This window comes from Hylobates moloch, unplaced genomic scaffold, assembly GCF_009828535.3.
Source record: "Hylobates moloch isolate HMO894 unplaced genomic scaffold, HMol_V3 SCAFFOLD_3, whole genome shotgun sequence".
In the NCBI taxonomy this organism is placed as follows: domain Eukaryota; kingdom Metazoa; phylum Chordata; class Mammalia; order Primates; family Hylobatidae; genus Hylobates; species Hylobates moloch.
In genome coordinates this window covers 86,557,897-86,573,742 of record NW_026652278.1, presented here as the reverse complement: position 1 = coordinate 86,573,742, position 15,846 = coordinate 86,557,897, and the positions used below count along the sequence as shown (strand labels likewise).

General features: G+C 46.2%; 1 protein-coding gene and 1 non-coding gene across 2 annotated transcripts in view; both read left to right on the top strand.

The window, feature by feature from the left end:
- The window catches only part of ZNF487 (zinc finger protein 487), a 40,859-nt gene that overhangs the window by 16,506 nt on the left and 8,507 nt on the right, over positions 1-15,846 (top strand).
- On the top strand, positions 1,079-1,142 carry LOC116466172 (U7 small nuclear RNA). Its single transcript, XR_004247416.1, has one exon. It is a non-coding gene; the product is annotated as a U7 small nuclear RNA (small nuclear RNA).

The following is a 15,846-nucleotide window of genomic DNA, read 5'->3' as shown; positions in this document are numbered from 1 at the left end:
CACAGGTGGCCTTGAGAGATGTGGGTGCTTCCACCATGCTTACTCAGAAAGTAGTTCAGGAAACAGTTTCCTGGATTACCAATTTCTGTCTGACATGAAAGATGAAAACCACTGAACTCCAGAGGGGTGAATGTCCAGGTCATCCCATTCATTAGCTACTCCAGAGGCTGAGGCAGGAGAATCCCCTGAGCCCGGAAGGCGGAGCTTGTAGTGAGCCGAGATAGAGCCACTGCACTCCAGCCTATGAGACAGAGTGAGACTCCATCTCCAGAAAACAAAACAAAACAAAACAAAAACCCTAGCGCGGTGGCTCACGCCTGTAATCCCATCACTTTGGGAGGCCGGGGGGGGGGGGGGGGGGGGAACACGAGGTCAGGAGTTCGAGACCAGCCTGGCCAACATAGTGAAACCCTGTCTCTACTAAAAATACAAAAAATAGCTGGGCATGGTGGCACATGCCTGTAATCCCAGCTACTCCAGAGGCTGAGGCAGGAGAATCGCCTAAACCCTGGAGGTGGAGGTTGCAGTGAGCCGAGATTGCGTCACTGCACTCCAGCCTGGGTGACAGAGCAAGACTCCCTCTTGGGGAAAAAAAAAAAAAAAAAAAAAAATTCCTCATGAGATTGCTTGAACGCCCGAGTTGGAGGTTGCAGTGAGCCGAGATCACGCCACTGCACTCCAGCCTGGGCAACAGAGGGAGACTCTGCCTCAATTAAAAAAAAAAAAGAATTCCTCATGAGACATTAAGAGTTACAGCTCTTTGCCGGGTGCGGTGGCTCACGCCTGTAATCCCAGCACTTTGGGAGGCCGAGGCGAGCAGATCACGAGGTCAGGCGATCGAGACCATCTTGGCTAACATGGTGAAACCCTGTCTCTACTAAAAATACAAAAAATTAGCCGGGTGTGGTGGCGGGCGCCTATAGTCCCAGCTACTTGAGAGGCTGAGGCAGGCTACTGGCCTGAACCCGAGAGGTGGAGCTTGCAGTGAGCCGAGATTGTGCCACTGCACTCCAGCCTGGGTAACAGAGCGAGACTCAGTCTCAAAAACAAAAAACAAAAAACAAAAACAAAACAAAAAAAGAGTTACAGCTCTTTTAGAATTTGTCTAGCAGGCTTTCCAGTTTTTGCCAGTGTGAACCCAAAATATCTGAGATAGGCCTCAGTTAATTTAGAAAGTTTATTTTGCCAAAGTTGAGAACACGCGCCCATGACAGCCTCAGGAGGTGCTGATGACATGCGCCAATGTGGGCAGAGCACACTTTGGTTTTGTACATTTTAGGGAGACAGGAGACATCAATCAATATATGTAAGATGAACATTGGTTCAGTCCGGAAAGGCAGGACAACTGGAAGCAAATGTGGGACAACTTGAAGGGCAGGTGGCTTCCGGGGTCTTAGGTACAGAAGAGACAAATAGTTGCATTCTTTTGAATTGCTAATTAGCCTCTTCAAAGGAGGCAGTCAGCTTTGCATTTATCTTAGTGAGCAGAGGGGTGACTTTAAATAGAATGAGAGGCAGGTTTGACCTTAGCAGTACCCAGCTTGACTTTTCTCTTTAGCTTAGTGATTTTGGTGCCCCAAGATTTATTTTCCTTTCACACTGGAAAGCCCCTTAAAAAAAACCCAAAAAAACAGTTCTTGGCATTGAAGTCTAAAAAACATTCTTTTTCTGGTTTTCCTGTAGATGACTTAGTAGAGAGTCTTCAGTCTTTCAGTGAGAACCAGAAATCAGTGCAGTCTGCTGCCTGTAATTGACTACTTCGTGCGGGTGGAGTACTCAGTCAGTACATTTCTAGGGATGGAGGCACCTTGGTTCCATAGACCTCTTTCTGGTGGTCCTGCTTGATCCAGGCATAGAAGCTGGGATAGCTGCATGAAAGAATGGATTATATCACCTTCAGATAAACTCCTTCAATGTATGTATAGATTGTACAACAGCAAGGTTAAAGCTGTATTTTCTGGCAAGTATCTCCACGTTTCCCTTTCTCATTTTGAAGAACATGACTTGCTGGATGTGCCTGGTAGGGGTATCCAAATGTTATGGATACTTTAATGCTTGCCTTAATTGAGCATTCTGTCCAGTTGATGCTCATGTTTAATCTCCCTAAAATGTCTTCTCAGTTGGTTTCTGATCTAGTCCTTCCTCTGTAATTATTTCTTTTCTGTCTTGTCCATGAAGTCTTCTTCCTCTTCCTGCCTCTCATTATTGCTGTTCCCAAGGTATCCAGTCTTTTTCTTTCTTTCTTTCTTTCTTTCTTTCTTTCTTTCTTTCTTTCTTTCTTTCTTTTTTCTTTCTTTCTTTCTTTCTTTCTTTCTTTCTTTCTTTCTTTCTTTTTTTAGGCGTAGTCTCACTTTGTCTCCCAGGCTAGAGTGCAGTGGCATGCATCCTACTTGGCTCACTTCATCCTCCGCCTCCCAGGTTAAAGTGATCCTCCTGCCTCAGCCTCCCAAGTAGCTGGGACTACAGGCGTATGCTACCACACCCGGCTAATTTTTGTACTTTTAGTAGAGACGGGGTTTCGCCATGTTGGCCAGGCTGGTCTCGAACCCCTGACCTCAGGTGATCCGCCCACCTTGGCCTCCCAAAATGCTGGGATTACAGGTGTGAGCCATTGCACCTGGCCGTTGGTTTGCTGAGACTTTTTATCATCTAGTGGGTATTGAATTTGAACTTTTTAAAAAATTTTTTTGGGTCAGGTCTCACTCTGTTACCCGGTCTGGAGTGCAGTGTTGCGATCACAGCTCACTGCAGGTAATCCTCTGACTTCAGTCTCCCAGGTAGCTGGAACTGCCGGTGCACAGCACAATGCCTGGCTAATTTTTTTATTTTTTGTACAGACAGGGTTTTGCCGTGTTGCTCAGGCTGTGAGTTAATTATTATTATTATTATTATTATTATTTTCTGAGATGGAGTCTCGCTCTGTCATCCAGGCTGGAGTGAAGTGGCTCAATCTCGGCTCACTGCAAGCTTTGCCTCCTGGGTTCACGCCATTCTCTTGCCTCAGCCTCCCGCGTAGCTGGGACTACAGGTGCCTGCCACCACGTCCAGCTAATTTTTTGTATTTTTAGTAGAGACAGGGTTTCACCGTGTTAGCCAGGATGGTCTCGATCTCCTGACCTCATGATCTGCCTGCCTCGGCCTCCCAAAGTACTGGGATTACAGGTGTGAGCCACCGCACCCGGCCATTTAATTATTATTATCATTTTTTAGCTAATAGACCAGAAGAATGAATTTAATTATTATTGAGATGATTATATTGTTTTATTCTTTTTCAGTGGATTGATTGATATTAACCTATGGATCGAGTTAATTTTATTAATGTTTTGATTTTCAAATGTTAAACCAGCCTATTTTCCAAGAACAAAGTCATATTGTTGCTTTATCCTTTTAAAATATATTCTATGACAAATTGTTAGATATTTTTGTGTCTTTGTTCTTGAAAGAGTCTGTTGTTTTCTTTCTTTTTTTTTTTTTTCTGAGACCAAGTCTTGCTCTGTCGCCCAGGCTGGAGTGCAGTGGCACGATCTCAGTTCGTGGCAACCTCTGCCTCCCGGATTCAAGTGATTCTCATACCTCAGCCTCCTGAGTAGCTGAGATTACAGGTGTCTGCCACCACGCCCAGCTAATTTTTTGTATTTTTAGTAGACACAGGGTTTCGCCATCTTGACCAGGCTGGTCTTGAACTTCTGACCTCAGATACCACCCGCTTCGGCCTCCCACAGTGTTGAGACTACAAGTATGAGCCACCACACCTGGCTGTTATTTTCCTTTCTTAAAAGTCTTTTTTTTTTTTTTTGAGAAAGAGTCTCACTCTATTGCCTAGTCTGGAGTGTGGTGGCCCTACCTCGGCTTACTGCAACCTTCGCCTCCTGGGTTCAAGCGATTCTTGTGCCTCTGCCTCCCAAGTAGCTGGGATTACAGGCAGGCACCACCAGGACTGGCTAATTTTTGTATTTTTAGAGAGATAGGGTTTCACCGTATTGGCCTGGCTGGTCTTGAACTCCTGGCCTCAAGTGATCTGCCCACAATGGTCTCCCAAAGTGCTGGAATAACAGGCGTGAGCTATCACACCGGGCCTCTTCTAATATCTTAATTTTTTTTTTTTTTTTGAGACAGAGTTTCGCTCTTGTCGCCCAGGCTGGCGTGCAATGGCGCGATCTCGGCTCACTGCAACCTCCACCTCCCCGGTTCATGCGATTCTCCTGCCTTAGCCTCCTGAGTAGCTGGGATTACAGGCATGCGCCACCATGCCCAACTAATTTTTCTATTTATAGTAGAGATGGGGTTTCACCATGTTTGTCAGGCTGGTCTCAAACTTCTGACCTCAGGTGATCTGCCTGCCTCGGCCTCCCAAAGTGTTGGGATTACAGGCGTGAGCCAACATGCCCGGCCCAGCCTTTTGTTTTTTTTTGAGACAAGGTCTTGTTCTGTCACCCAGGCTGGAGTGCAGTGGTGTGATGATCATAACTCACCTCTCCCTTGAACTTCTGGGCTCAAGCAATCCTCTGATCTCAGCCTTCTGAGTAGCTGGGACTACAGACATGTACCATAATGCCTGGCTAATTTTTTTTATTTTTTTTAGAGATGGTGTTTTGCTATGTTGCCTGGGCTGGTCTTGAACTCCTGGGCTCAAGTGATCCTCCTGTCTTGGCCTCCCAAAACATTGGGATTACAGGTATGAGCCACTGCCCCCGGCCTTTGTTAGGTTTATATCAATTTTATGCCTGTTTCAGAAAACATGTTTAGTGTTTTCTCTTTATTTTCCATAAGTGCTTGTGTAGGTTTGGTGCTATTTATTCCTTAATTGCTTGTAAAATTACAGCAGTGAATTTTTCTAGGGTCTGGCTTTTCTTTATGAATAGTTTTAAAATTATAGATTTAATTTCTTTATATTAGGGAGATTATCCTTTAGAACTTGATACAAGTCCTAGTTGTTTGTTTCTACCTTGTCATTTGTCATCCCCAGGTGGGTGGCAGGTGTGTTTGTTCCAGGGCAAAGCTATGTCTCACACACACTAGTTCACATAACCCCATTCAGACCAAAAATTGTTGACAGTTTACTTTGCTTTTTGTCTCTTTATCTCCAAGGTTGGTCTGTAGTGAACTCAAAGCCTTAACGCGATCCCAGTCCTTTTAGTTAAGGTCAGCAGTGACCTCTAGTGGTGAAATCTTCAGTCTTCCTCTTAACACGACTTTCTTTTTTAAAAATTAATTATCCAGTGAATTACTCTTTCTGTTTGTTTGTTTGTTTGTTTTTGAGATGGAGTCTTGTTCTGTTGCCCAGGCTGGAGTGCAGTGGTGCGATCCCAGATCACTGCAACCTCTGCCTCCCAAAGTGCTGGGATTATAGGGTTGAGCTACTATGCCCGGCCCCTTTTACGTGGCTTTCTAGCCACATTTGATATCATCGATTACAGGCACCCCTCGTTTTATTGTCCCTTGCTTTAATGTACTTTGCAGATATTATGCTTTTTTTCTTTTTTCTTTTAACAATTAAAAGTTTGTGGAAACCTGGCATCGAGCAAATCTGTAGACACCATTTTTTTTTTTTTGAGACAGAGTCTCTGTCTGCCACCAGGCTGGAGTGCGGTGGCGTGATCTCAGCTCACTGCAGCCTTGGCCTCCTGGGTTCAAGCGACTCTCCTGCCTCAGCTTCCCGAGTAGCTGGGACTACAGGTGTGCACCAACATACCCAGCTAATTTTTGTATTTTTAGTAGAGGTGGGGTTTCACCATGTTGGCCAGGATGGTCATGATCTCTTGACCTTGTGATCCACCTGGCTCAGCCTCTTAAAGTGCTGGGATTACAGGCATGAGCCACCACATCCGGCCTTTTTTTTTTTTTTTTATAAATAGAGACAGGGGTCTCATATTGTCACCCAGGCTGGAGTGCAGTGGCATGATCTTAGCTCACTGTAACCTTGAACTCTTCGACTCAGGAGATTCTCCTGCCTCAGCTCCCTGAGTAGCTGGGACCACAGCCATGCCTGGCTATGCCTGGCTAATTAAAAAAAATTTTTTTGGCCAGGTGCGGTGGCTCATGTCTGTAATCCCAGCACTTGGGGATGCTGAGGTGGATGGACCAACTGAGGCGGGAGTTCGAGACCAGCCTGACCAACATGGAGAAACCCCGCCTCTACAAAAAATACAAAATTAGCTGGGTGTGGTGGCGCATGCCTGTAATCCCAGCTGCTTGGGAGGCTGTGGCAGGAGAATTGCTTGAACCCAGGAGGCGGAGGTTGCAGTGAGCCGAGTTCACGCCATTGCAATCCAGCCTGGGCAAAAAAAAAAAAAAAAATTTTTTTTTTTGGGCCGGGCGGATGGCTCATGCCTGTAATCCCAGCACTTTGGGAAGCCGAAGCAGGTGGATCACCTGAGGTCAGTAGTTTGAGACCAGCCTGGCCAACATGGTGAAACCCCGTCTCTACTAAAAATATAAAAATTAGCCAGGCGTGGTGGTGCACACTTGTAGTCCCAGCTACTCAGGAGGCTGAGGCAGGACAATTGCTTGAACCCGGGAGGCTAAGGTTGTAGTGAGCCGAGATCATGCCACTGCATTGCAGTCTGGGTTTCAGAGCGAAACACTGTCTCAAAAAAAAAAAAAATTTTTTTTTGTCTTTTTTGGTGGAAACGTGGTCTCACTATGTTGCCCAGGTTGGTCTTGAACTCCTGGCATCAAGTGATCTTCCCACCTTGGTCCCCCAGAGCCCTGGGACTGTAGGCATGAGCCACCTCACCTAGCCTCACAACTGTTTTTCTTTTTTCTTTTTTTTTTTTAGCATGTGCTCATGTTGTGTCTCTGGGTCACATGGGTCACATTTTGGTAATTCTTGCACTATTTCAGACTTTTTTATTATCTATTATGGCGATCTGTGATCCGTGATTTCTGTTATTGTAATTGTTTTGACTGTATATAAGATGGTTAAAATTAACAAGTGTTGCCTGTGTTCTGACTGCTTCACTGACTGGCTGTTCCCCTTTCTCTCTCCCTTTCCTCTGGCCTCCCTATTCCTTGAGACATAACAATATTGAAATTAGGGTAGTTAACTACCCTGCAGTGGCCTCTCAGTGCTCAAGTGAGAGGAAGAGTCGTACATCTCTCACTTTAAATCAGAAGCTAGAAATAATTAAGCTTAATGAGGAAGGCATATATCAAAAGCCAAGACAGGCCCAAATTAGGCCTCTTGTGCCAAACAGCCCAAATGTAAACGCAAAGGAAAACTTCTTTTTTCTTCTTTTCTTTTCTTTTCTTTTTTTTTTTTTTTGTTTTGAGACAAAGTCTCACTGTGTCACCCAGGCTGGAGTGCAGTGGCACGATCCTGGTTCAAGTGATTCTTTGATTCTTCTATCTCAGCCTCCTGAGTAGCTGGGATTACAGGTGTGTGCCACCAGGCCTGGCTAATTTTTTGTATTTTTAGTAGAGACAGGGTTTCACCATGTTGGCCAGGCTGGTCTTGAACTCCTGATCTCAGGTGATCTACCCGTCTCGGCCTCCCAAAGTATTAGGATTACAGGCGTGAGCCACTGTGCCTGGCTGGCATATTTGTTTATAGCATGGTTTACTGAATTTTTTTTTCTTTTCTTTTTTTTTTTGAGATGGAGTCTTGCTTTGTCACCCAGGCCGGAGTACAGTGGCGTGATCTCGGCTCACTGCAGCCTGCACCTCCTGGGTTCAAGTGATTCTCCTGCCTCAGCCTCCTGAGTAGCTGGGATTACAGGTGCGCACCACCACACCCGGCTAATTTTTGTATTATTAGTAGAGACGGGGTTTCACAATGTTTGTCAGGCTGGTCTCCAACTCCTGACCTCGTGATCCACCCGCCTCGGCATCCCATAGTGCTGGGATTACAGGCGTGAGCCACCACGCCCAGCTGGTTTACTGATTATTTTAAACAAATTATTGAGTCCTAATGTTCAGAAAAAAAATTTCTTTCAAAATGTTCCTGCTCATTGACAAGCCGGTCACACAAGAGCTATGAGGTATGAAATTAATGTTGTTTTCATGCTTATTAGCATGCATCCATTCTACAGCCCATGGATCTAGGAGTAATTTTTTTTTTTGAGACAAGAGTTTCGCTCTTGTTGTCCAGGCTGGATTGCAATGGCGTGATCTCGGCTCACTGCAACCTCCGCCTCCTAGGTTTGGCGATTCTCCTGCCTCAGCCTCCTGAGTAGCTGAGATTACAGGTGCCTGCTGCCACACCCAGCTAATTGTTTTGTATTTTTTTTAGTAGAGATGGGGTTTCACCATGTTGGCCAGGTTGGTCTTGAACTCTTGTCCTCAAGTCATCTGTCTGCCTCAGCCTCCCAAAGTGCTAGGATTATAAGCATGAGCTGCTGCTCCCGGCCAAGGAGTAATTTTGACTTTCAAGTTTTATTTTTCATTTTTCTTTTTTTGAGATGGAGTCTTGCTGTGTCACCCAGGCTGGAGTGCAGTGGCACGATCTCGGCTCACTGCAACCTCCGCCTCCTGGGTTCAAGTGATTCTTCTGCCTCAGCCTCCCGACTAGCTGGGACTACAGTCGCATGCCACCACGCCCGACTAATTTTTGTATTTTTAGTAGAGACAGCATTTCACCATATTGGCCAGGCTGGTCTCAAACTCCTGACCTCGTGATCTGCCTGCCTCGGCCTTCCAAAGTGCTGTTATTGCAGGCGTGAGCCACTGTGCCCGACCTTCAACTTTTATTATTTAAGAAATAAATTTGGGGCCAAGCGTGGTGGCTCATGCCTGTAATCCCAGCACTTTGGGAGGCCGAGGTGGGTGGATCACCTCAGGTCAGGAGTTCGAGACCAGCCTGGCAAACATGGTGAAACCTTGTCTCTACTAAAAATACAAAAATTAGCTGGGCGTGGTGGTGCATACCTGTAATCCCAGCTACTTGGGAGGCTGGGGCAGGAGAATCGCTTGAACCTGGGAGGCAGAGGTTGCAGTGAGTCGAGATTGTGCCACTGCACTCCAGTGTGGGCAACACAATGAGACTCTATCTCAGAAAAAAAAAAAAAAAAAAAGAAAAAAATTTGTAAGGCTATAGCTGCCATGGATAGTGATTCATCTGATGGATCTGGGCAAAGTAAATTGAAAACCTTCTGGAATGGATTTCACTGCTCAGGATGCTACTAAGACTATTTACAATTCATGGGAGTAGGTCCAATTAACAACATTAATAGGAATTTGGAAGAACTTGAATCCAACCCTTATGGATGACTTTGAGGGGTTCAAGTCTTCAGTGGAGGAAGTCACTGCAGACGTGGAAATAGCATAACTAGAATTAGAAGTGGAGCCCGAAGATGTGACTGAATTGCTGCAATCTTATGATAGAACTTGAACAGATGAGGAGTTGCTTCTTATGCATGAGATAAGAAAATTGTTTCTTGTGATGGAATCTATTCCTGGTGAAGATGCTGTGAACATTGTTAAGATGACAACAAAGGATTTAGACTTACATAAACTTAGTTAATAAGGCAGCAGCAGGGTTTGAGAGGATTGAATCCAATTTTGAAAGAAGTTCTACTATAGGTAAAATGAAACAGCATCTGATGCTACAGAGAAATCTTTCATGAAAGGAAGAGTCAGCTGGGTGCAGTGGCTCATTCCTGTAACCCCAGCACTTTCAGAGGCTGAGGCAGGTGGATCACCTGAGGTCGGGAGTTTGAGACCAGCCTGACCAACATGGAGAAACCCCATCTCTACTAAAAATACAAAATTAGCCAGGCATGGTGGTGCATGCCTGTGATCCCAACTACTCGGGAGGTTGAGGAAGGATAACTGCTTGAACTTGGGAGGCAGAGGTTGTGGTGGGCTGAGATCGTGCCATTGCACTCCAGCCTGGGCAACAAGAGTGAAACTCTGTCTCAGAAAAAAAAAAAAAAGGCCGGGCTCAGTGGCTCACACCTGTAATCCCAGCACTTTGGGAGGCCGAGGCGGGTGGATCATGAGGTCAGGAGATCGAGACCATCCTGGCTAACACGGTGAAACCCCACCTCTACTAAGAATACAAAAAATTAGCTGGGCGTAGTGGTGGACGCCTGTAGTCCCAGCTACTCGGGAGGCTGAGGCAGGAGAATGGCGTGAACCTGGGAGGCGGAGCTTGCAGTGAGCCGACATTGTGCCATTGCATTCCAGCCTGGGCGACAGAGCGAGACTCTATCTCAAAAAAAAAAAAAAAAAGAAAGAAAGGAAGAGTCAATCAGTGTGGCAGACTTAATTGTCCTTTTATTTTAAGAAATTGCACAGGCATCCCAGCCTTCAGCAAACCACCACTAGCAATCATCAACATTGAGGCAAGACCATCTACCAGCAAAAAGATTATGATTCACTATAGGCCCAGATGATTGTTAGCATTTCTTTTATTTTACTTTAGTTTTTGAGACATAGTCTGGCTCTTTCACCCAGGCTGGAGTGCAGTGGTGCGACCTTGGCTCACTGTGACCTCTGCCTCCCGGGTTCAAGCGATTCTCCTGCCTCAGCCTTCCGAGCACCTGGGACTACAGCCGTGCACCACACCCGGCTAATTTTTGTATTTTTGTAGAGACGGGCTTTCAGCATGTCGGCCAGGCTGGTCTCGAACTCCTGACCTCAGGTGATCCACCAGCCTCGGCCTCCTAAAGTGCTGGGATTACAGGCATGAGCCATTGCGCCTGGCCATCATTTATTTATTTATTTTTTAAATAAATAAGAGACAGGGTCCCTTATGTTGCCCAGGCTGATCTTGGACTCCTTGGTCCTCCCACTTCAGCCTTCCAAAGTGCTGGGATTACAGGCATGAACCAATGTACTTGGCCTGCATTTTTAGGCCATGAAGTATTTTAAAATTAGGATATGTCTGTACACGGTGGCTCATGCAATTTGGGAGGCCAAAGTGGGTGGATCACTTGAGGCCAAGGGTTTGAGACCAGCCTGGCCAACATGGTGAAACCCTGTCTCTACCAAAAAATAGAAAAATTAGGTGGGCGTGGTGGTGTACTCCTGTAATCCTAGGTACTCGGGAGACTGAGGCATGAGAATTTCTTGAACCCAGGAGGCAGAGGTTGCAGTGAGCTGAGATCACCACTGCACTCCAACCTGGGCAACAGAGCAAGACTGTGTCTTCCAAAAAAAAAAAAAATTAGGATATGTACATTGGTTTCCTAGACATAATGCTATTGCACACTTAATAGACTATAGTATAGTGAAAACATAACTTTTACATACATGGGAAACCAACATACTTGTGTGACTCAAGTGACATTTGCTTTATTGCAGTGGTCTGGAACTGAATGCATATTATCTTTGAGGTATGCCTGTGTTTTTCCCTTCTGGTTGACTTTCTTCACTTGGCTTACAGGACAGCACACTCTTTTAACTTTCCCTTTTAATTTTTTTTTGGTTGTGGGAACAGTGTTTTACTCTTTTGCCCAGGCTAGAGTGCAGTGGTGCCATCACGGCTCACTTTAGTCTTGAGCTCCCTGGGCTTCGGTGATACTCCCACCTTAGCCTCCTGAGTAGCTGGGACTACAGGTGCATGCCACTATGCCCAGCTAATTTTTCTATTTATTTATTTAGAGACAGAGTTTTGCTTTTGTTGCCCAGGCTGGAGTGCAATGGTGGGATCTCAGCTCACTGCAACCTCCACCTCCCAGGTTCAAGCGATTCTGCTGCCTCAGCCTCCCAAGTACCTGGGATTACAGGCATGCACCACCACACCTGGCTAATTTTTTTGTATTTTTAGTAGAGATGGGGTTTCTCCATGTTGGTCAAGCTGGTCTTGAACTCCCAACCTCAGGTGATCCACCTGCCTCGGCCTTCCAAAGTGCTGGGATTACAGGCGTGAGCCAGCACACCCGGGCAATTTTTCTATTTATTGTAGAGATGAGATTTGCCATGTTGCCCAGGCTCGTGTGGAAGTCCTGGGCTCAAGCAGTTTTCCTACCTTGACCTCCCAAAGTGTTGGGATTACAGGTGAGAGCCACTGCACTTTGCCTTAACTTTTTCCTTTCTTTTTTGAACAGTGTCTCATTGTCACACAGGCTAGAGTACAGCAGCACGATCATAGCTCACTGCAGCCTTAACATCCTGGGCTCAGGCGTTCAAGTGATCTCCCACCTCAGCCTCTCGAGTAGTTGAGACTACAGGCATGCACCACCACACTAATTTTTGTATTTTTTTGTAGAGACAGGGTTTCACCATGTTGCCAACCTTAACTTTTAACTTTCCTTCTCTCATCTTTTGCTGGTTCCTCCTTTTCTTCCTGTCTCTGAATGTTTATGTGCAGTCCTTGGTCATTGTGATGCAGGATTTTTCTTGGCCCCTTTGTTGGACTCGTGACAGGGCTGTCCTATTTACTCGGCCCACTGCGCTCAACCCCTTGCAGGATGGAGCACGTGAGTGAGTGCGGGATCTGGTTGGCTGCTCCAGGCACTGGCAGGAGCAAGCTCCATGTCCAGAATGGCCAGCCAGATCCCGCACTTGCTCGCACACTTGGATGGTGGTGCCAAGGTGAGGATGCCCACTACCCCAAAACCCTAGAGGGAGTGTTACAGTGCTCTTTTAGTTTTGCTGTCTGCAGACAGCTGTGTGTTTGCAGCTCTATTGGCCCCTTGCCTCGTTGCATGGGGTGGCTGCCCTCCTCTGGTGAGGACAAACGGCCAGCATGACAGTCTTTCTAGGTACCCGCACTCAGTGGATCCTGAGCTCTTGTCTGGTGTCCAAGAAGAATGAGGTCACATGGGCAAATTGAAGGATGGTGAAGTCAGAGAATTTTATTGAGCAATGAAAATGGCTCTCAGCAGAGAGGGGAACTGGAAAGGGGACGGGAAGGGTTGCCTTCCCTGAAGTCAGGTTGCCCCTTCCCTGAAGCCAAGTCATCGCTGTGAAGTCAAGCTGTCTCTTTGAAGTCAAATTGTCTCTCTCTGAAGTCAAACTGTCTCCCCCTCTACTGACTGAGTCTGGGATCTTTCTTTATAGCACTCAGAATGGAGAGTGTGTGAATGGTTTGTGAGTATGCAAAAAACGTTAAAATGAAGACACCACTCAATGGTGGACATGACAGTGTAGAAAACCAATTAGGAAAGGGTAGCTATATATAAAATAGGTGAAGAGTGGGGATTAGAGGAAAGCATGCCAAAGAGGAAGATAAGTTCTCAGTGTGGTCTGAAGATTTAACTTGTATCTTGGCTTTCAGGCTTTAAACTGTCTTTGGCTTGGAGGTTTCACTGGGGACCTGCCCCTATTTACCTTGGCATTTGGCTGCTTCTGTTTGTTATCACTTGTACTTTGTCTGGCCGAGGCCTCTCCCTTGGCAATGTTTTGTCAGCAGTACTCTCTGGGGCCTGATCCCTCCTGGTAATCTCTCCAGCTCAGATTTCTTCTTACACTTTGGATGCATATGTTAACTGTCCACTCTGCATCTCTGCTTGAGTATTTTATAGACCTAAGCGCAACATGATTAAAACTGGCCTCTTAGATTTTCTCTTCCAAACCCACAACCTCTGGAGCATTCCTTCCCCTTCTTGTTTGATAGCAGACCCCTTGGAATTATTTTTGACCTGTTTTTTTCTTGTCTTACACATCTTATTTGTCAGAAAAACCTCTGGGGCGTACATCCAGAATATATCCACAGAGTCTGACCTCTTGCAATCCTCTCTATGACATCTTTTGCCTGGATTACAGCAACCGTTGCAGAGCAGTCTTGCTGCTGCTCAGACCTTGGCCTCTGGCATAGCATTTAGAGTGCCTGTGTAGGAAGAGTCAGGTTGCTAAACGCCAATCCTCTGCCCAACATCTACATTTTTCACTGAGTAAAAGCCAAAGTTCCACTAGTGGGTTATGTGGTCCATTGCATCTCTGACTTCACTTCCTTCTTAGCCTCTTGATCACTATGCTCCAGCTCGACTTGCCTTCTTGCTGGATGTACCAGGCATAACACCACCTTTGTCTTTGTACCAAATGTGCCCTTTTCCTGGAGTATGTTTCCTAGGGAGCCTTCCAACTTATTCTGTTATAATTTATAAGGGATTTATAATTTATAAGCACTTATAATTATGTCAACCATATTTAATAAGTTGATCATTGGCTGGGTGGGTGCAGTGGCTCATGCCTGTAATCCTAGCACTCTGGGAGGCTGAGGCAGGAGGATCACTTGAGCCTGGGAGGTAGAGGTTGCAGTGAGCCATGTTTGTGCCACTGCACTCCAGTCTGTGTAACAAAGGGAGACTCTGTCTCAAAAAAAAAAAAAAAAAAAAGATTGATCATCCTTTATATATGGGGTGACTTTACCATATGACACTTTTTTTTTTTTTTTTGAGTAGAGTTTCCCTCTTGTGCCCCCAGACTGGAGTGCAATGGCGTGATCTCGGCTTACTGCAACCTCTGCCTCCTGGGTTCAAGCAATTCTCCTGCCTCAGCCTCCCGAGTAGCCATGCCTGTCTAATTTTTTTGTATTATTAGTAGATACGGGGTTTCACCATGTTGGCCAGGGAACTCCTGACCTCAGGTGGTCTACCCGTTTCGGCCTCCCAAAGTGCTGGGACTAGAGGTGTTGAGCCACCTTGCCTTTAACTCGATTTTGGGACTTTTTCTTTTCACTGGGGTATTTTCTTTTTATTAGAGGAGTTCATAATAAACAGTAGTATCTAGCAAGGTAAGCCCATTTATAATTTTTGCTTTTGACGTACCTTTTTTCCCTTTTTTCTTTTTTTTTGAGATGGAGTCTTGCTCTGTCGCCCAGGCTGGAGTGCAGTGGCGCGATCTCAGCTCCAAGCTCCGCCTCCTGGATTCATGCCATTCTCCTGCCTCAGCCTCCTGAGTAGCTGGGACTACAGGTGTCCACCACCATGCCCGGCTAATTTTTTGTATTTTCAGTAGAAACGGGGTTTCACCGTGTTAGACAGGATGGTCTCGATCTACTGACCTCGTGATCTGCCCACCTTGGCCTCCCAAAGTGCTGGGATTACAGGCGTGAGCCACCGCATCTGCCCTCCTCCTCCGCTTTATTTTTTTTCTTTTTTTGAGATGGAGTCTCCCTCTGTAGCCCAGGCTGGAGTGCAGTGTCACAATCTCGGCTCACTGCAACCTCCACCTCCCGGGTCCTGGTTCAAGCAATTCTCCTGCCTCAGCCTCCCGAGTAGCTGGGATTACAGGCATGCGCCACCAATGCCTAGCTAATTTTTGTATTTTTAGTGGAGACGGGGTTTCACCATGTTGGCCAGGCTGGTCTTGAGCTCCTGACCTCATGATCCACCCGCCTCAGCCTCCCAAAGTGCTGAGATTACAAGCATGAGCCACCGTGACCGACCCCCCTTTTTCCCTTTCAAATAGAAATTCAGTGGATCTCCTTCACCTTTTTTTTTTTTGAGACAGAGTCTTGCTCTGTCGCCCAGGGTGGAGTGCAATGGTGCGATCTTGGCTCACTGCAACTTCCGCCTCCCAGGTTCAAGCGATTCTCCTGCCTCAGCCTCTTGAGTAGCTGGGATTACAGGCCCTTTTTTTTTTTTTTCCCAGACCCAAACGTCAACTTACCTTCTCCACCTTTTATAAAAGCAACTTGAGTACAACAGCCAGCCTGGGCAAGGTGGCTTATGCCTGTAATCACAACACTTTGGGAGGCTTGAGGTGGGAGGATCACTTGAGCCCAGGAGTTTGAGACCAACCTGGGTAACATAGTGAGACCCCATTTCTCCAAAAATTTAAAAATCAGCCCGATGCAGTGACTTACACCTGTAATCGCAGTACTTTGGGAGGCTGAGGCAAGCAGATTACTAGAGCCCAGGAGTTAGAGACTAACCTGGGCAACATGGTGAAACCTTGTCTCTGTGAAAAGACAAAAAAATTAACTGGGGATGGTGGTATGCATCTGTAGTCCTAGCT